A 22,580-nucleotide genomic window follows, 5' to 3' on the forward strand; every position below is an offset into this window, starting at 1 on the left:
GAAAAAGTGTTCGTAGGACTCGCAGATTTTCAAAGTTCCTTGAAAATGGAGAAAATAGCAAGTTAATAGTTCTTAGTATTATCAATACAAAGAGAATGAAATCAAATCTTGCCTTTCTAATTAGCTCTTGATTTTTTAGGGGTATAGGCCAATTTGAATGGCGAGTTATAGTTCTTTCTCCAAGCAAGAGATTTATAATATTTCAGCAGACCAAAGGTCATCAGAAAATCAAGGAGCAGGAGGAGATTTAATGTGCGAGAGTGCATTTTAAAAGAAGAATTAGAATCCAGAATCAAAGTAATTCAAGCATGATATGTGTTTCATCCCTGATGACAGACAGTGTCTCATCATTAGGGTGTGCAGTTTTCAGTAGAAATGGTAAAACACTGGATTTTGCTGAACTTGTATGGCTTTGACGACCTCAGGTGTCAAACAGTAGAAATTCAACCCCTACCTCTAAGCACTTCTTTCTGATAGATTACCCACTTGGGACATGCTAGACCACTTAATATTCTCTGTTAACACCTGGAAGAACTTCTAGAATCTACTTCCACTCCTATTTTGGGAGCAAGGCTCACAATATATGGCTTCAGCTAACTCTTCACTGCATGTTGACGTCTAGTGGGCAGTAGACCTGCAGCTGAATTATCTGAAGTGACTCGGGCCAGGGTAAGGAGCACCTTCATACTTCCATCCTCCTTCACAGAGAGCTGGACAGAGCATTGCTATCAAAAAGCTCAGGTATCACGATTGTGGCAACAAAGAGCACTGTGCATATTGAGGCCTCTATAATCAATTTCATGCACTAAAATACCACAACCGACATTCCTCTTGGATTTACAGTATGACGATGTAAAATGCATGCTTATAGGAGCTGCATTCTTTCATACAGAACGAAAAGGAGCCATATCATGGACATGTTCAATGCCAATGCACCACTCAAAATGTATGTGATGGTTTTAGTGAAATTGCACTGTTTTAAGTGCACAAGCTTTAAACAGTACAGCTGGTTAATTCCTATCACATACTGCAGATGATGCGGTTTCAGTAAAACGGGTGCATAGACCAAATCTGAGGCCGCACACTGCTGTTAATATAGCCCTTGAGTCACCAAGGTCAACCTTCATTCCTACTTGCTACTTGCTTCCATGTCAAAAAGAAACTTGGAATTTATATGCCGAGTGACAGTTGGCAACATCACCTGAACGAAACGGCATGAGCACATTTGAAGAAAATCATCTGTGCATGTTCTTTACCCCAACATGAAAAATTCACTATAACAGCGCACACTGTACTGAATACAAAGATAAAGGGGCATATTACCAAGCACGCGAGAAATGCGTTAGCAACTTTTTAAAGTTGCTAACGCATTCTTTTTCACATCGCACTATTACCAATACGTCTCTAACCTGAGTTAGAGACGTATTCTTGACATTATCTATCGCCCCGCGCTGGGGGCAATAGATAACGCTAATGGGATGCAGGGTGGGCGTTCCCACGTCCAACCACATGTATTACGTGGTTGGAGGTGTTAACATCCTATTATCAAGGCAGGCGTTGGGAGAAGGAGACCTGCGATAAACGAGTTTATCGCAGGTCTCCCAACGCCTGCTTTGGTCAGGTGTTAGGCATAGATAACATGGGGGTGTGGATCATAAGGCTGTATCTACCACCCATATTATCAAGGCACACATTAGCACGTGAAAACAACGCTTGTTTTCATGCGCTAATGTTCCATATCGCCGACTATACCCGGATTTCATTTCACCTACGTGATGCGCGTTGATAATTACGCACTATCACGACGAGAATAATCCAGCGATAGCCAGCGATATGGAAATGTGCAATGTGCATATTTTAAAGCACATCTTATTAATATGCCCCATAGTTCCTTCTGCAGCTTTCACAAATTCCTGGCAGGAACACAGTCCTTGCAATGTTTTAAAAAAACAAACTATTCACATGCTAGGTAAAATCAATGCTGAAAGGGTCTCAAGTAAATAAAACCGTGCAGACATGGCCCAACAATATAACATGAGCTTCTTTATTGTTGTAAACTGCACATACCAGTAACCTTAGGCAATCTGTAGGTGATGAAGCATCTTAACAACAGCTGTTTCTTCATACAGTAGGGCAGTTTTCCTGAATCAAAGTCGCTAGCTAACAGTATGCGTATAATAATTCCTTAATAATCTTTTCATTCAAGATCAGCAGCGCAGAAATCCCTCCAGACAAGAGAGTAAAATACAGTATTGACCCTGTTCTTTCTTGATATCTAGAGGCAAAGAACATGGCAGAGTAATATCGGCTCCTAATAGTTGACCACGCAGAATCCCACTAGCTCAAGCTCCATGCCTTAAATTGAAATTATTCAATCAGCAAATCTTTAAAATGTGTCTAAAGTATAGACCAGCTGGAAGGTGTGTTAAATGACCACCATCAGCCTTTATTTACTACAATAAAATATTACTGGGGTTGCAAACTGTTGTATGTGATCTTTGTCTCCCTGTTGCTCACATGATGTCACTGTGAGAATACCTTGCGACATCATAGAATGTTGGGTGGGGTCCTTTGTTACTATCTTAACATCTGGACCTGTAACTATCTTGAATAAAGCAACTTGAATATATTCCTGACTTCTGGACTTCCTTTATGTACAACACAAACATATTTCAATTCCTGCACACCCATGGTAGAGAGTGTGAATCGACTGCTGTAAAAAAGGATTTGATTACTAGGGAATTAGGCAGGCAGGGAAGTGAGGGTGATAATGAAAAGTTACTTGAAGAGAAAATTCAATGAAAGAGTACAATTAAGGGTATTAAGATGAGTGAAGAATGGTGGAATAATTGACAGTAGGAATGAATGAGGGAAGGATAGAAATTAAACCACATTTCTTTATAAACACTGTACACCACCAATCCTTCAATTATGTTTAGAACATAAAAGAATAAATATTGATGAACACTGGTTTAAAAAAAAGTAAACATTGGAAATAATACCCTGATCCTCCCCCCACTAAAAAACACAGCATATAGAATCTGAAATCAGGAAAGTCTACAAATCATGATCTACCAGGACCGGACTTCCAACTACTGAGATTTGGGGAGGCTCAAAGGCTGGTGTGGGTGCGTGCATATATAGTTAGCGAAAACCCCAAAAGACCCCTGCCAGATCAGTGATCCATTACAATGTGAGTGTTAAAGAAAAACACATAGAACCTTGAAGGTGCGGGTGGGAACAGAGCCATGCATGGCAATTTGCTGGGCAAAATATAGGTGTTCCGATTAGCCCACCAGAGGCAAAAACATAGATTCTGCAATTGTAGGCCTTGTAGCCTATGCCGAAGACTTTGAAATCCCTGCAGCCATCATAAATCAGGAGGCTATTTAGCCACGTCCAATCCGTGGAACTGTACTAGGCCAATGCGGTTCGGGGGACGATTGGCTGAGAGAGTTCACTTTTGGTGTAATTTTCCAGTTTTTTCATTGCTTGCCTAATGAGATCCTGATTTAGATGATTGTTTCCATTGAATAATCCTTCTTTATGTGCCATTTCTCTTACTGAGTGCATTTTTCCTTAGGTCATGGCAAGATTCTGGAAAGAGAAAATAGCAAAGACAAAGTTGGTAAAACCTCAGTGATTCACTAAAGCATGTGCACTTATTTATCAGTGAGTAGTAACTGAATGCTTGTTTAACCACCAAGTGTACTTTTGATGTGAGAGAATAAAAACGTGATGTCCAGGACTAATACCAAAAATATTACCAGGCTTTTCTAGAAACATTTCTGTAGCGATGACTTGTCCCCTGGGAGGTCAACAGTAGGTAACAAGATACCAGTATATATATATATTTTATTTATTTATTTTATGTCCTCATTCGCATCAGAAACACCATTTCATAGTACGTTCCTGGGTTTTCCTGCCCTTTTGCTGGAAAAGAAAGAAGATTCAATCATTACTGCCCTAGGATTGATAAAGACTTTCTTCTGAACACAATTTCCTCCAAGCAAACTCCTCCCAATAGGGTATGTTCCAGCAGAGGTAGAGCAGGCTTAATCATTGAACCACTCACCTGTCCTACCACTTCCTGTGTCTAACCACTGTGTAAGTGGTAGCCACAAATTGTATATTTTCTTCCTATGATCCGACATATACAATCTAGCAATATTCTTTACCGATAATATCCAGTCCTTACACGGGGGGGATTGGGTCGGCCCACTTTCTACAGGATTCCCTGTGTGCCAACAATATTGCATAACATATCAGCTTTGAGTACCCTCTATTATCTTTTAACTGTACATCCAAACATCCACAAAAAAACAGAGATATGCTTAACTGAATTTGTATCTTCAGGATATCAGATAAAGTTTTACTTACATCCTCCCAGAATGAGTGAATCTTAGGGCATTGGATAAACATGTGTACATCATCCTCTTTTAATTGCCTGCATTTCGGGCATGCCACTTCTCCTCCATTCCCAAATTTTGATAATCTTTATGGGGTCCAATATGCCATATGGATTGAAAACAGATGGTTCCTTCTTAAATAGGCAGGTTTTAATACTTTATAAAGCATAGTCATTGATACTTGCCATAAGTTCTCCAGCGAAGACTCCGGCAAGCAGCTTGCCCAGAGCTCTAACGACAACGTAAACTCCCCATCTGTCATGTCGATTATCATCCAATATCAGACTGATATTTCTTTCTTCATGAGTGTGCCTGACATCAGCCTCTCTTCAAATTAATTTGGTCCCCCTAGCGTTGTACTGGGGGATTGATACCAACTCTGGATTTGGAAAATGTGAATCTCAACACCCTATTAGCTATCCTTTTCTGCACATCCTCCATGTTATCAGGTGTCCTTCACAAAATTGTAGAAAAAAGTGGTACCCCTGAAAATAAGATGTGTTCCTAAGTCAGGGCAGAAATAACATTTGGAAGGAAAAACACTAAGGAAACTATTGAATCAGTGAACCATCACAAATTATATATAAAACCTAGATTCTTATCCAAAACATTTCTTAATTAAAATTATTATCTCGGCGAGTAATCTGCCTATTTCTGAGCACACAGCTCTGTCTAGCAGCATTTTCCCATTTTTCAACAAGAACACCCAGGAATAAAATTGTAAGTCTGGTAACACTAGATCCCCTTTCTCTGTTTTCATTTTTCTGCTTCTTCCAAGCTATACAGCGACTTTTGGAGGACCAGATACAGCTACTGATGTTGCCTTGCAGCTTACCAAACAACTCCTTCTTCTAGAGGGATTTAATCAAATAAAAAAGCAAACTTTGGGAGAATAGTCATTTTCACCAAGTTGACTCGGCCAAATATGGTTAAAGGGAGATGTGACAAATTCACGATCAAGTTACACACTTTCCTCTTGGTTTTTTCAAAATTTTCCTTGGGTAACTCAGGGATGTCTCGGGTTATCTTGATCCTAAATACCTCATTTCTCTTTTAATGTAAAAAAAAAATCCAGTATATTGTATCCAGCTAAATCCTGGTAAATTCTTTACAGTGTTGAATGGATAAGTAAAAGCTGAAAATTCTACATTGTAAATTATATCTTAATGTGCTATGTGTATTTCTCATAGACAACAGAACATCACAGGTTCAAGCTGAATTTTAGAAAAAGCTAATATTTGAAGACAAGTCCAGAGAACATATTAAACAAATGGAAAATACTCAATAACCACTGATGCTGAAGTCAGAAGAGGGTTGATGGACTGTGAGGTGCTTACAACCCCATAGTGATTCGGCTCTCTTGTGCCCCCATCTAATTTCCATTTCCCTTTTTGGTGATACCTGGGAAAACAGTACTCACCTGTTGTCTGTCACACACTCAGAAGGACAGGGAGGGCAGAATCTATGCCACTGGATCTGCTAAGTCACAAGGCTAGTGTTCCAACAGAATACCTTGCCTGTGTATTTAATAATGCCTGAGTAAGGGATACAAATTCATCTTTTGTCACCATTACCAGAACCCAAAGAAACCAATATGTATGGACTATTATCTGCTGCAGATAGCAAGTGGCAGGGAAAATAAAGAGTGGGAAATGTACACTGCCATAAAAGGGCAGTGATACATCTGTTAAAAAGATTTAACTATATTCCATGCTAAACCTAATTTTTGAGAAATGTAATATGTTTACATTTAGATAGATTAAATTGCATTTTAACTACTTTAACAAGTCTAAAAACGATCAAAAAAAATTATAAACATAACTTTCAGCCATAGTTGTTACAAATGGAAAAAAAAGTGAGGGTGGGGGACTTTACTTTTAAAGTAGTGCTCATAAAAAATATTTAAATAAAGTAGCTTTACATTATTTTACTATTAAATAGAGAGTACATTTTTGCAGGTAGTCTTTCTGCAATCCCTAGTTAAATTTTTTTGTTAAAAATTATTTTACATTTCCATTTTAAATTTCCTTTTTCATTCAATAAATTGTTTTTAATACCTTAAAAATAGTTCTTTATATATTCCTATTTTCAGATCCCTGCTGAGGTGGTGGAGATCTCCAAAAACAGATGAAAAGTTCCTTATAGTACATTTATACTCCAAAATTCAGTCTCCACCCCTTGAATTGAGATTCTGGGTAGTCGTAAATCTACACACAGGTGCAAATCTCCACTCAGAAATTGTGCATTCCAAAAAAATGGGCATTAACACCTAGATGTAGGAGTAGATGTGCACATCAGTAGAGCTACGAATGCAAACTTACCTTTGTCAAATTGACCTCAATGTCTTTCCATGCTTCAGTGACTGCAGTCATGGCTGAGACCTGAGTCTGAATTGGATATTGTCCTGGCAGGAAAAATTCACCCAGCAAGCCGAACAGGAACAAATTTCCGCAACATCTGATCCTCCTGAAGTAAAAGCACAGCAGAATCTTGTGCTTACTGCACAGCAAGATATTGAATATGCACTTATTTAATAATGTATAGGATAGATACGAGAATGTTCTTCCACATCCTGAGTGATAGGTTATTAAATATTTTATAGTTAAATATTTAATGTGCACTATTTTTTACAAAAGGTCAGGTCACAATTAACTTTATTCGGCTAATTAAAGCCATAAAAGTACAACAAGAAAGAAGAAAAAACAAGAGCAGGACATTCTGCAAAACATTATAATGCATAGATATACAATCTATAAACAGGTAAAAGTCCCACTGTTTTAACAACATGGAACAAAGATATAAAATAAATAAATAATCAATAAAACCATGAAACAGTTAATAGTCGCCATAAAATCCTGCTAAACACAAAATTCATAATATTCGGTCCCCTTTACGGAAGGCAACAATATAAAATACACACCATCGTGTAATGTGGCAGATCATACAAAATTAGAACTCACATCATGAAAACCATGACAGGAAAAAGGTACGCATAAATAAGAGTTCAGCCAACCATAACATGATTTAACCTGAGAGTAAAAGATAAAAATTGCCCTACCTACACTTGTTCATGTTTACAGATAAAAAATAGAGAACATTCATAGTAAACAAGACTGCAACATACAAGAAATAAGGATATGATCTTTTAAAAATTACATCACATGATTAGAAGCAGTATCTGCAGGCTGACTCGAGGGCAGTCTGTTCCTAAGTCTAATCGCCCCCATTGGGAAACTGGCTACCACAAAGCAGACCATAGGTAACACTAGCGTTTGTAAATGGACCAACGTCGGCCTGACCTCTACAAAGTTGCAACCTCTAAGCAAAGAGAGAATAAACTTACCGCAAATTAGAATGTAATAAGCGCAGAAAAACATTACTTGAAGGGTATCTTGATCCGAGAAGTTGTCACAGAGGCAGGGATTTAATGTGTCCTCTTTAAAGTACCCTTTAAGTACGGCCTGTAGCCAGGGAACCATATTCAATCGAAATAAGGTTTGTTTATATAGGATAGATAAGGTTGCATCTGCAAACCCAAGCTCAATGTGACAAATCTTCTCACCTTAGGTTTTTTCAGTTCATTCTCCTCCCTTAAACATTTTCTTCTGTCCAGGAACTGCTGCTTAACAGCCTTAATAGCCGATTTACTAAGGGCTGTAGGGCTCAAAATTAAGTCGGGCAGCCAAGAATTGCTATCTGATCCCTAATGTATTTCACCCAGGGAATCTCTAAAACCTTTTCTAAGGTAAGACAGTCGTGGATGATCAGTTGATTTAGAGTTGGGGACGGTTGGGCCCAAAATCTCAGCCAATGTAGGAGAGGCGCAACCGCAATCTGATCACAAGTAAAACCTGCTCCCAATTCCTCATGTATATTAAAAATTGGGGTGGATGCGGGGACCGAGAGCAGTTTGCCCATAAAATAATTCTCGGTGCCTTGAATTTATTTAACATCTGTGTAACCCCAAATGTCACTGCCATAGGTCACCATAAGGACACACTTGGCATTATAAATCTTCATAAGTGCAGGGAGCGGTTTTGATCCTATTATTTTTGCAAAGTCTAGAGTAGCCCCTGATGCTCTTACTAACATGTTCTGTCTATGTGAACACTGCGAGCACCATGAGCATTGATCATCAAAAAGAATCCCTAAATAGGGAAAAGCGGTTACTTTTACAAGCTCAACTCCCTTGCAATAGAATTTAACCTTACCTGCCCTCCTAGAGCCTATGGTCATGGCAAGCGATTTTTTAAGATTAGTAACTAGGTCCAGCGACTCCATAAAATCTATAAAGCAATTTAAAAGCAGTTGCAGCCCCCTTGCAGTTCTGGCCACCAATACTGCGTCGTCAGCATACAGAAGCGCGGGAATCATTTTGGTGCCGGCTCTAGGTATATCTTTACCACAGCAAACCAAAGAATCCCCTAGTTTAATAATTTAAAGTGTGAATAGCGCAGTGGCCAGTATACACCCCTGCCAAACCCCTCTTTTTACTGCCGAACAATCAGTCAGGCTTCCTTCTTCGTTAAATCGTACAGCAGCTGTTGTGTTTTCGTGGATGGAAGCCAGAAAGGAAATCAGGTCAGCATCTAACCCTATATATCGAAGGATCAACCACAGCTTTGTCCAATTATTAGGTCAAAGGCCAAGGTTAGATCCAAAAAGGCCAGGTGGAGATCCCCGCACTTGGCAACTGTGTACTTCACTAACACCAGATGGAGATTAAGGCGTTGATCCAGAGTGCCCTTCCCCTGCCTAAAACCGTATTGAAGATCAGAGGCTATGCTTTCTTGATCAAGCCACTCTGTTAGGCGCTATAATCAATCAATCAATCAATCAGTGAACTTGTAAAGTGCAATACTTACCCGTGAGGGCCTCAAGGCGCTGTGGGGGGGGGGGGTGCTGTTACTGCTCGAAGAGCCAGGTCTTGAGGAGCCTTCTGAAGAGGTGAGCAGGTCTTGGGTCTGCTGCAGGTGGGTAGGGAGGGTGTTCCAGGTCTTAGTGACGAGGAAGGAGAAGGATCTGCAGCTGGAGGTGGTTTGTTGTATGCGTGGGATGGCGGCGAGGGCGAGATTGGCGGAGTGGAGCTGGTGGGCGGGGGTGTAGAAGTTGAGTCTGGTGTTCAGGTTGGCTGCTCCGGTGTTGTGGAGTGCTTTGTGTGCATGGGTGAGGAGCTGGAAGGTGATACTTTTGTTGACAGGGAGCCAGTGCAGGTCTCTCAGGTGGGGCCGTGATATGTCTGCGTCGAGGGATGTTTCCCCATAATCTTGGCCGCAGAGTCAAGAAGCAAAATGGGCCTATAACAAGCCGGCACATCCTTTGCCCCCTTTTTAAAGATTGGAATAATAACCCCCTTTGCCCATGACAGGGGAAAACCAGACACACAAGCTGCGTTTAAAACATGAGTTAAAATATTAGCCCAAACCTTAGGATCTGCCATATAAAGTTCAGCCGGTAGTCCATCAGGACCTGGTGCTTTCCCCCTCGAAAGTTAAAATAATCGCTTTATAAACTATGTCCGTTGTAAAAACAAGAGGGGAGCCTACTAGACCAAGAGCAGATTACTCTATGACAACCCCTGGATTTGTATCACTGTACATATTCCAAAGTGTTGCACCCACCTCTCAGCAGGAGCTAGAGAGTCTTTACTAGAATTTGATGTATTATCAAACAAGGGGCTGTTTACAACAAACCATAATCTAGAACTATTGGCCAGCACACTGGCTTGGCTAAACTCCTCCCAAGCCATCTCCCTTAATTGCCTTTTCCTACTATCTACTACAAGTTTGTATGCCTTCCTTACATTTTTGACCCGTGTTGCCTCCCTAGGTTTTTGATTAAGTCCCTGCATGAGTTCTTATGAGTAGTCATACATGTTTCGCCAAAACATTTCTTAAATTTTGGGCACCTTGGTCTACTGGCTATGGATAGATTAGAGACAACTTGCTTTACAATTAGGTCAAAAGCATTAAGAGTGGATCTTGGTAGGGAGTCCTGGTCTGAAAAGATCCTAAACTCCTGGGCCCATTAATGAACAGACTATCAATTAAACTTTCAGGGGTTATCCTTTCCCACCTTACTCTCCGTGCTTGATCTTTAGGGAGAATGCTAGCATTAGTGACTTGATTCATGATCATTAAGCATTAAGGTTAAGGTCCAATATCAGTGGGTTATGATCACTAACACAGTTTTTTGTAACACTTAATCTACCTATTACCAGAAACAATGGAAATGATACCAGAATATGGTTTATTATGCTATGACATCCATGACCCACATACATAGGTATGGCGACTATCCTGTCCGATTGTTCAAGACAGGTCAAGTTATGGGCTGATAAAAGACTTTGTAAAAAAAATGCCTGACGAGGTATGTTCAAAATGATTTAGCCCCTGAAGGCCTTATTCCTCCTCCAGTATGGCAGAACAGTTAATGGGTCAAGTATGAATATTAAAATCTCCCAAAACTAATATATCATAGTAGGTTTCTGAACTATCTCCATAATTTTCCAAAAAGGCCATGCGAGCCCTGAGATGCTCTGTCTCTTGAGTTCTAGTAAAAGAATTGTAAAAATTAACCAGTTAGAGGGTTGGTAAGTTCTGCTCTGGCAATTCTACTGCTAGCATGTGAGGAGAACAAGAATCAATCAACATTACATTATAAGAAAGCTTAAGACTGATCATTAATAATAGCTCCCCCTTGCGCTACCAATGCTGGATGGTGTAGCAAATTTAAAAAAAGATATAAACCCATCCAAGTAGAAGTGATCATTAGGCTCCCATGTTTCTTGTAGGGCTATGATGTGGTGTATAGCGAGAAAAGATTCCCACAAAACATCACTCTTTTTTGGCCTTAAACCGGCTATATTCCCTGATAATACTTTCATTATATAATCATCAGTAATAATCGGGATAGAGCTAGATTTTACTGAGTTAGCTTGGATAACCTGCATTGTTGGTTCAGAGCTCATGGAATAGTGGAATTCAATGACCTGACCATGGGAACAGGGATTTCCTCATACAGTATATGAGGAAAACCATCTAAGATGACAGATGCTATGTCAGGGAGAGGTAGTCAGTCTTGGGCATCCATACTAGAGAAGGCCTGAAACCTATTACACAGAGAAATAGAGGAAACAACCCACGGGGAAAACCTTACAGAAGGCTTAAAAAAATAACCCAGTGGCAAGCCCAGATAGAGGTAGGATTCTTAAAACTGGAATCCTGGGCCGTCAATATCGATTTAACAACAGATGGGTTACGAATATTGATGACTACACAGTCCCCATCAATATTCTTTGGAGATTGTCCCACCCACCCAATTCTGAGAACCATAATGATGTTATTGATTATAGGTACCCTAAACCCTTTGTGTTTGGATAACCAATCTACCATTTTATTACGCAGTTGGGTCCATGATTCAGTTTGATCTGGCCTAAGCGGAGGCACACCAGCCAGCACCAGAGCATAAGGACATGCAGCTGAGGATAAGTATAATATATCTCCAGAGCACTTTACATTAAGGGAATTTAACACATTGGCGCAACTCCTGTGATTATTACTTTCTCCAGTAATGGTGTTGACCCGGGCAATGGATAGTAGTCTTGGGGGTCCTGCAAACTGGGACAGTATCTGATCAGATGGATTGAAGGAATTGACCATCCTGCCTGTCCCCTACCCTCCTGGGCCCAGGTTTGTGATATTCCCCACGGGACCAGATGCCACAGGTAATGATCAAAATCCTGCTGAGGCCCCAATACTCATGCTAGCTTTACCTGCTGTGTGGCCCAATTCCCTGTTGTTACCAACCACAGACCCATTCACTACCGGTATTGCTGGGGCCATGAGTGCCTCGGCTGCCCCCTCACAGCACATTGACACCCACATGCCTCCTGACTGACTGAAACATTACTAAGCTTTTGGAGGTGCAACAGTTTTTCCTCAATCCCCCCTAATTTGCATTACAAAGGTGCTAGCAGGACAGTTATTAAAGTCTCTAAGCATTTCCAATATTCAGGGTCACTCCTAAAATTCGCCATAATTTGGTGGTCAATATTTGGAGGATGGTCTATACCACCATTGGCTTCTGGGAACTGATTCTCATATAGCCCTGTCTTTTGATGCATAAGTTCGGATTTTTGCTTATGCCTCTGAGCTGCACTTCCCCATGGGCTTTTCTCTGGTGGCTCACCATTAACTTCCACCAAAGATTTAGAGGAGCATACCGTACTTTCCCTTACAGCTCTTTTGGATCTGGTAACAGGGTCGCCTTGGACTGTACAAGTCGTAGTTATAGTATGGGTTAGTGGCGGGCCCGGGGGAGCAGGGAGATCTATGGTCTCCGAAGTTAAATTACCTACCAAATCCTGGACTTGACTCCTTACCGGTTTTTGGGGTAGGTCTAGGTTACTTAAATGGCCCACAATCGCCAACTCTGGTCCCCCCGATATGGAGACTGAATGATCAGCTATCTTCCCACCTAAACTTATGACTTATCAGAGCTTAAGTGGTTCGGAGTTTACTGTAAGTCCATGGGAGATTTGGCCATAATTATGCTTCCTAGCAATGACCTTTTTTGTCCTGAATATGTGTCCAAGGTGAGTCATTTTTCAGTAAGCTGAATTTCATGTGTCAATACTGACTCTGCCCTTGTCAAAAACGCATCCAAAGTGCCCACGAGCCCACCCCCTGCTTGGGCTCCTATGATCTTAAGTTTGCTCGTCATAGCCTTTGCCTGAGACAATATATAGCACAAACTTCTAGGCAATCAAACCTAATTACATGATATACAATACCTTTCGTAATAACCTTATGTGGCAGCAGATGTCCAATTTGCCTTGTACAAATAAGAGGGGTGGCCCAGTACTGCCTCTACCTGTCTCGGACGGGCTCAGACAGGCCCGCACTTGGTTCGGGCTTCTTCCGCACGAACGTCCTGCGTTGCAGGAGTGTGCGGGCATTTTTCAAGCACCCGGTGGCACTGCAGAGTGACGTTGCAGCCGTGCACGACCGAGAAGAGGTCTGGAAGCTGTAGTCCCAGGACGATCACAGCAGAAACAGTGTTATAGCCAGAAAAGGAACCCATTCTGCGGGAGTGTGCAGGCAGTTTCAAGCGCCCCTGGCGCTGCAGCGTGACGTTGCGGCCGTGCGCGGCCCAGTAGAGGTCTGGAAGCTGTAGTCCCAGGGCGATCACAGCAGAAACAGTGTTGCAGCCATAAAATGAACAGGAACCTATTTTTTTAAATATTTCTAACATTAATTTATATTTATTTATATTTTAACGATTTTAAATAAGTTAATTCCCATTATTTCCTCTCGGGTTTTATTTTAAGTCACTACGTCCATTATTTTTTATGGAGGATGTAGCAGTATCAGAGTTTGGCCAGGTGTAGTGGTGGACTGATAGCAAAAGTGTAGGATACTATAAAAGTGCAGTTTGTGAATATCAAAAAGTACTAAAGATGTAATCTTACTCAAAAATGTGATACGTTTATGAGTCAAACATATTGTCTTCATCAGGACAACTACCCCTGCCACATATGTTTGCATTTGACATAGGTAGTACACTCTGTTTGGCACAAGGAAAAAATAAGATATCATGGTTACCCCAAGGTGTCCAAGCAGCCTCTCTACACAGAAGATGCCTAAGCTGGAATCAATGAAATAATAAAGTAACCAGGCTCTTTCAAGGCTATGTAGAGCAAGGATGCGACAATTTACTGAAACCATCATCTGGTCCTTTTAATACAATGAGAAACTAGCCTATTTTCTTTGATAGAGGGAGAGGTGTTTCTGGAATATGTAGAGGTGCTTTTTGTCCAAAATGGTAGATTTCAATCTTGATCTATTTCTCATCTGCCACTGTGTCACAGCTACATGCTCAAGTGCTATGATGGTTTCTGAGGCATTTAATTAACACTGTTCAGTCAACCCATGTAACTACAGACATATTAACTTGAAATCTAACGACTGACTCCACCAGTAACACTAGTGCCATGTCTCATTCTTGGGTCCTCACCCAAGACATCTAGTGTGTCTGGGTGGGCTCAGCACAATTTCAGTAGCAGAGCTTTTATGATATGTTAGTGCGGTATCTATGTTAAAATTGGCTGCCTGTCTCCTCTTTCTTGAAGATTATTTATCTGGGGTACCCTCAGCCATGTTAAAAAACATAAACTTATGTCCTTAGAGTATTCAATATGCTCCTACATCCAAGGATTGCCATAAGAGATCCCCAAAAGAGATCACCTTAAGAGTTCAGCCATAATCGATTGCCAAAAGAGGTCAAAGGACTTTCTTGAGGCTCAGAACTACAAATCCCTAAATGTGTTGCCTTATCGACCAAGACCTCTTTTGTAGTCCATTAGTTTATCAGTGAGTTTTTTATGTGCTGTGAGATATGCATGCCTTACACACCATTAACAAGAAATATCCCTCATTTGAGTATCTTTAAAGATATAGACACTGACAAAACGATCCCCACGCTTAAGGGCTTTGGGAGAAGTGCTGATTGATTTGGCCGACACACACCTGCGGCCACAGCTTAATTTTTTGCGGATTCAACCGTAAATGCCATTGGTTGCCCGTGGACTGGCTCAGTTATCTTGGCATCTGGCCGGTGGACAGGGGTGTTAAATACCAAGGAAATTCTATCTGTGGTCACCTTGCTCCCTAGATGCCCGTGGTAGATTCTGACACAATCCGCCCTATTGATGGCAGCCAGGTCACCCTGTTTTTTTCTGGATGTCAATGTGTCCTCCGGCTCCTGGCCTCTTATTTATTTGTATGGCCTTCAGGACAAAAGGGTCCCTCCTTCCTGGGTCTGCAATGGTGGTTGGCATGGACCTTGGGAAGTGTCCTTTTGGGACATGGACAGACTGCTGACTACCGTTGTCGGAGTCTCCTGGGATGAAATTGGGAACCGGACGTGAGGTGGCGTAGTAGGACATATTGGCATGCCTCTTTGTTTTTGTTTTCTGGGAGGCGGTGCAGGAAGTCAGTTTGCTGGTGACATTCCTGGCGCACAGGCAATTGGATAGCTCAGTACCTTTAGTAGTGTAATCATTGCCTTGAGGGCAGATCCAAACCCAGCTTAGGTCAATTTGGGATTTTCCGGTGTTTCCCTGCTTTATTCTGGTATTGGGCATACCTGCGCATTCCTAAGACAGCTCATTAAACTGCGGGGATGACCAGCTCTTGTTTACTCATGCTATTGTTTAAGAGTATGGTGTTTCTTTTTTCGCATGAGTCAGGCTAGCAGGTGGTGCTCCCACAACACTTATTAGCTATAGGTTTGCTGACTACCTTAGCTAGCTTTCTCTTTTTTTTTGTCTCAAAGGGCATAGCATACAGAGTCCTATTCATACCATCCTTGCTCGGGATACCTGGGTTTTTTGCGCACCTCCTTTGTTTTGGCTCATTAGGTCTTGCTTAGGCAGCACATGCGCTGTCTCTGCAAGAGATGCTGTATACAGTAGAGCAGGGAAGCTCCGCCCACTTTCCACCTAGCTTTACCTATCTTTTTAATTGGCCAACATCTTAAATGCTGCATTGTGATTGGTTTTTGGCAAATTAGTCCCGCCCCCTGATGTCATTTTTCTCCTTCCATAGCTATCAGCCCCTTTACTTTAAAAACTCCTTTGTTCCCCTGCCTCCCCTGTTCCCTCCACAGTTCATGACTTCTTTGCCCACCAGAACTCCCCCACACTCCCGTTCATGCCTTTTTGGACACCCGCACTTTTATTTACAATGCAATAGGTCTCACATGAATACGAGTCCTACTGTATTTGTAAATACTTGTTTTCTCCTAGGATTGGTTGAGTACATTCGCACTCTATTTTGCCTGACTTGACCTCAGCACATGCGTAATACAGGTTGTCCCTGGAAGTGGAAGTGCGGCTGTGAGAAGGCATACGGGTGAATGTCAGCAGCAGCATTGCAGCTGTAATGCTAATGCACGTCCTGGGTGCGCTTTACTGAGGGCAGGCAGGAGCCTCAGCTTCGACACACTGGAGACAAGGTAAGGTACGTGCAGGCTGTGAAGGGCACTGTAGCGCTCCATGCACCCCTGAGCAGCAACAGAACCAGAACTCCTAACCAAGCAAATTCAGAAGGAAAATGCATCATTGCAGGAACGCCCTCACTCTTTTACGCTAAATCACAAACCTCCGTTGCAAGTTGAAAAAAAAAATGTCCGCCTTTCCTCAATCGCACTCAAAGCCACTAAGGCAGAAAACAACTGACTAAGACTTATTTGTGATCACTTTCATATATTTTGGGTTGCTGAGCAGGCTGTGACCCAAGAAGACTTTGGTAGCCTGCTCAGCATTCCCAAATATTGTAATGCCTAATCTCTACTGATGACAGATAATAATCCAGAAATACGTGTTTTGAGATGGCCAGCATTGATCTGCACCAACCTGGTGAAACACTCGAAAGAACTTTTGTACAAGTACACATGCTTGATGAACTGCATCCACCATAATGCTTAGAGGCGAACCCGCCAGGAGGTGAAGCAGTGTGATTCCACATTTGTTTTCTTCTTTTAAATTAAGCAAGCCCTTAGGGGTTGGGAAAAACAGGATAGTTTAAGAAGTGACCATAGGTGTCCATACATATATATTGTCAACCTTGGAAGGATCATCAAGGTCCTGCTGGGGTTTGCATTTCCCCCTTCAAGGTGGCGCTGTTCACCACTGCCTTCTGCCTTGCATTGTACGGTGTCTTCAGGATATCCGAAAATGTGGCAAGGTCCAACCAGGATACTCAGGGTGGGATCCAGCTCAAACACAGTTCCTGGGTGTGGAAAGATCTGACTGTGACCATACCTTGCTCTAAGGCAGATTAATTGAAAAGGGGTGAGCAGATCATTTTGAAGACAGTAGAGGGGCTTGCAGGTTGCTGGTGACAACAGTGCTCAATTACCTTCAGATGTGCCCTCAGAAGACCGCCACCACCAGGTTCATTCACACCTGGGGTCTGCTGCTGGCTCAATTCCAGATTACTCAGATCATGTGCAGGGCCACCAGGCAACAGGGATCCAGACCAACTTCACCTGACATTACTTTAGAATAGCGACATCTGAGATGGGAGCAGGGCTCAACCTGGAGGTTGTTATGAGATTTGGCAGGTGGAAATCGGATTGCTGCTAGTGCTATGTGTGGCTCAATATGATGTAGGAACAGAAAACTTGTGTCACATCAAAGTAATGTCATTTCTTTTCTCTTGTCAGTGTTAGCATTTTCCATTTGCCATCATTGGTCATTACTTTGTGCATTTGGCTTAGGGGATGTTTTCACCGGTCATTTCCGTTTGTGCACAGCAGAGGCATCGCTTTGTTTCCATTGGGCTGATGATGACAGTCTCCATTTGGATGGTCTGCAGAAACTGGTGAGTGAATCTATATCCAGGAGCTTTTCACTGCTGCCGCTCATCATTTTCCTCATTAGTGACCTTAGGGAGGAGGACTCTACTTGAGAACTTGTTGGTCGAAATCTTTTGACTGGCCAAGAGATGCTTGAGAGCAGTCACTGCATGGTCTCTCATCATCACCAGGAGGGTATGAAGGTTCAGTCACTCCTCCAAAATCATAATGAGTCAGCGAGGTGTTTAAAGGAGGATGAAGGGATTGTTGAATTGGTTCTCCTAAAGAAAATTCCTGAAAGTTACATTCAGGGAGAATCTCTGTTCCACAGGGATGGGGTTCACATGTTGGCTCACGGAACTTAGATCTTTGTGGAAAACCTAGTTGCCTTTGGCGTGCAGCATTTCATGCACCCCAGTGTACAAGAACATTGGGGAGCCTTGGTTGGTTTTTAAACCAACCGGGTATGTGGAAGAGGAGGTGTTGTGTTTGGCTATAAAACAGTTGGACAACCTTGGCATCAGGTATAAGTGCACGAAAATCCAAGAGGGAATTGTTCTTAAGATGATGTCCCAATTTGGGGAAGGGATACACAAACTCTAGGGAAGGGCTATTAGTGTCTGTTGCCTTACAGTAGGCTGTCCTGGGGTATTTTGCAGGGCTTAGGAGGTCCAGATATGATCCAACCCATCCCGAATCAAGGCCAGGGGGATACTGTATTGGGTGACTTTGCCGTGGTTGATTACAACGCTGGGGGAACAGTTTGATGCTGGCCTATTTTTCTCCTATCTTTAGGGAACAGGTGGGTTCACCTTGTAAAGACAACAAATGGAACGACGAGAAAGGGAGATTTCCTCTTGGTCTAGGACAACTGAATACCAATGATACCACTGGGAATGGGACCTGAGGGGCGGTCAAACATGACGCTGCAATGTATTTAATAGGATTCAAAGGGGCCTATAATGCCTTCAGCTTTCCGCCATGGTTTACATAGCTATAGAAGTGTAGAATTCTTTCTTTTCTCCTTTGTGACAACTCAGTTTTTCGATGATAAACAAGAGTAGGTTTCGAATGACGTATTAAACATCCATCTGTCCCTTGAACCTGAAATTTTACAGTGCTCATAACTTCTGCAGAACAGAGCACATTAGTAAAGCTGTAGGTTTTCCAACAAAGGACGTCTGTGTGGGTAATAAGTGTCCAACATATTGGGTTGCAAAATGTAATTTTTAGTGGGTTCAAAATGTGCAAAGTATTTTATTTCAGGTAGGCTTTTGAGAACTCTTCGTTATAAGGATTACAAACCTAAGCTAAGCTACATGATTGCCTGGGTATTATCGTATAAGTTTGAAGAACTCAAGAAGTTACATGCTTCATAGCTACTGATTTCCTGGTGAGATAGCATTTGGAGGCTAAATCAGTATAATCTTGTACTTAAAGATTGCTCAGCAAATATTTTCCATACTTCAAATATCAGTTTTTTCAGCATTTGTACTTTAGAAAGTAACATAAAATGCATCCAATGTTGAATTACCTGCAACAAATTGTATATTCATGTTAACATCCAACATTTATAGAAATAAAGGGTTATAGTTGTTGATGAATTGGAATGATTGAAGTCTTCTAAGATTGTAAGTATTATTTGGTGATTTGCCAGTAACCGCATGTCTAACTGAATACTTTACATTTTTCCCTCTTCCTTTTTGTAGAATTGGTCTTGGAAATCAAAATCAACATTTAGAGTAATGTTTTGAATAGTTTGAATATTTTTGTCAGTGTTAGACCTGACATCATGGGCCTGAGTCTCTCCTCCATTTTTTCTGTTTGCCTCCTCTGTTTATGATGTTTTTGCTGGTATATTGCTTTAGGCACTGTGTCACTGCTGATCAGTGCCACAGTGCAAGTGCTCCCTATGTTAAATTAATATTGATTGGATTCCGTGTTTGGCTTAATTGGTTTACTGTCAGTCCCTAGTATAGTGCACCAGGAGAGCCACGGCTTGTAAATACAAATGCTGCTAGTGGGTTTGCAGCACGTATTGTGCCACCCACAGAAGCGGCCTGGTAAAATATGTTTAAAGGTCTGCCATTGCTAGACCTACGTGCAGTCTGGTACTGTCACACGGACTGCGCAAGTGCACCTACTTGCCAGTCCCTAAACCTTCCCTTAACTTCATGTTAGTCACCCCTATGGTAGGCCCAAGGGCAGGATGCATTGTAAGCATAAGATAGGACAAGCCTGATGAAGTTGGCATGCCCTAAAAGTGAATTACCGCCATATTCGTTTTTCACTATTGTAAGGTTACCTGCTCTCCATAAGTTAGAATGGGCTGCCATGGTTATTAAAAGCTATAATCCTAGCTGGCTCGGGGAGCATGGTACAATGTCGAGTTTGGTATCCCTGAACTCAGGGTTTAATAACGCATCCAATTGTGTGGATGGTTTTTGGACTCTGGGTTTGAAAATAGCACTTTTAGAAAGTGGCTAATTTCTTGTCTAACTATTACTGGTTTCTATTGGTTTGGTGTGTGTGTGACAGGGGCTGGGTGGCTCCAGAGTTCTTGGTGAGTCAGTGTGGGGTGAGTGAGGCATTTGCATTGGGAGTAGGGGAAGAGTAGCTCCTGATAGCCTGCCCTGCCTGATACAATGCTGGCTCCACCCCCTGCCGGGCGACTGATAGCTCTGCTCCTGCCAGTGACAATACTGGCACCACCTCCTGCTGGGCGTCTGAGGACCCTGCCATGCACAGTGAATAGGCCAGGTGCCTCGGCCTGGCTACACCCAAAACAAACCCAGGATGAGGGGAATTCCCCTGCATTGACAAAGGGATCAAAGCAGAAAAGGGGTATAAGAGAAGGACCCCTGAACCAAAGAATTTAGATCAATTCTGACAAGGAAACCTGAACTAAAGACAAGAAGCCTGCTGATCCAAGGACTTGCCTACCCCTTCTGCTAGAGTGCTGTTTGCTGGGGGGAATCCTGCAGTCGCTTCTTTATTTTTGCCAAGGAACCAGGAGAGAGGAACTGAGTGTGTACTCTCAAAACTTTGCCAAGGAAATCTCCAAGGGCTGGAAGAGTGCCAGCCTCCTGTTGAAGTCACAGGGCTAAAGGACTTCACCATTTGCTGAAAGTGCTTGTTCCTGCACAATCCCAGCTCAGAACCTGGCTACATGCAAATTAGTCTGTCCCTGGCCCAGTGCATCAGGGGAACAGGGCAGACCAAACTACCAAGCCAATTCTTGTACTGGGAAGGAAACAAGCTTCCGAGGACCGGTTTCTGGCATTACAGCCGTCTTCGGCCCGGCTTGCCTGAATCCTGATGGTGCAGTGAGAAAGAGACTCACATCTGAGTATACCCTTCCACGCTTATGGTGGACAAAAACGATTCAGAAAAGGGGGTGGTGATGGACAGAGTGTCTGAATTAAGCAGACCACTCCTACCCAGTCCAAAGATCAGGGCTTAATCCATCACCGTTTTTTAGCTCACTGCACAATCCCAGCTCAGAACCTGGCTACATGCAAATTAGTCTGTCCCTGGCCCAGTGCATCAGGGGCACAGGGCAGACCAAACTACCAAGCTAATTCTTGTACTGGGAAGGAAACAAGCTTCCGGGGACCGGTTTCTGGCATTACAGCCGTCTTCGGCCCGGCTTGCCTGAATCCTGATGGTGCAGTGAGCAAGGGACTCTCATCTGAGTATACCCTTCCATGCTTATGGTGGACAAAAACGATTCAGAAAAGGGGGTGGTGATGGACAGAGTGTCTGAATTAAGCAGACCACTCCTACCCAGTCCAAAGATCAGGGCTTAATCCATCACCGTTTTTTAGCTCACTGCACAATCCCAGCTCAGAACCTGGCTACATGCAAATTAGTCTGTCCCTGGCCCAGTGCATCAGGGGCACAGGGCAGACCAAACTACCAAGCTAATTCTTGTACTGGGAAGGAAACAAGCTTCCGGGGACCGGTTTCTGGCATTACAGCCGTCTTCGGCCCGGCTTGCCTGAATCCTGATGGTGCAGTGAGCAAGGGACTCTCATCTGAGTATACCCTTCCATGCTTATGGTGGACAAAAACGATTCAGAAAAGGGGGTGGTGATGGACAGAGTGTCTGAATTAAGCAGACCACTCCTACCCAGTCCAAAGATCAGGGCTTAATCCATCACCGTTTTTTAGCTCACTGCACAATCCCAGCTCAGAACCTTTCCCTTTCTCACTGCACCATCAGGATTCAAGCAAGCCGGGCCGAAGACGGCTGAAATGCCAGAAACCGGTCCCCGGTAGCTTGTCTCCTTTCTGGTGAAGAATTGGCTTGGTAGTTTAGTCTGCCCTGTTCCCATGATGCACTGGGCCAGGGACAGACTGATTTGCATATAGCCAGGTTCTGAGCTGGGATGGTGCAGTGAGATAAATAACGGTGATGGATCAAGCCCTGATCTTTGGACTGGGTAAGAGTGGTCTGCTTAATTCAGACACTCTGTTCATCACCACCCCCTTTTCTGAATCGGTATATTATTAAAGGCAGTTTAAGTTTGAATCAAATGTGTAATAGGGTAGGAATTGACTGAAAGTTCACTTTGTGAAAATGTAAGGAATGTCTTGACAGACACATGTATCCTCTGAATATACTCTTTTTTCTCAGTACTTCAATGCAGAGATTTGTGCTGGTAAATAATCATAGATTCCCCCTTCCCCAGTATGGAAAAAAATGAGGATAAAATCTTGCCTCTAGAGTGTTTTTCTCAGGCAATAAGTGGCATTCCTCTAGCTTCACTCATGTTATACAGTTCTAAAGAATTAGCCATTGTGTCT

This window comes from Lissotriton vulgaris, chromosome 2_1 (assembly GCF_964263255.1).
Source record: "Lissotriton vulgaris chromosome 2_1, aLisVul1.2, whole genome shotgun sequence".
Classification (NCBI taxonomy): domain Eukaryota; kingdom Metazoa; phylum Chordata; class Amphibia; order Caudata; family Salamandridae; genus Lissotriton; species Lissotriton vulgaris.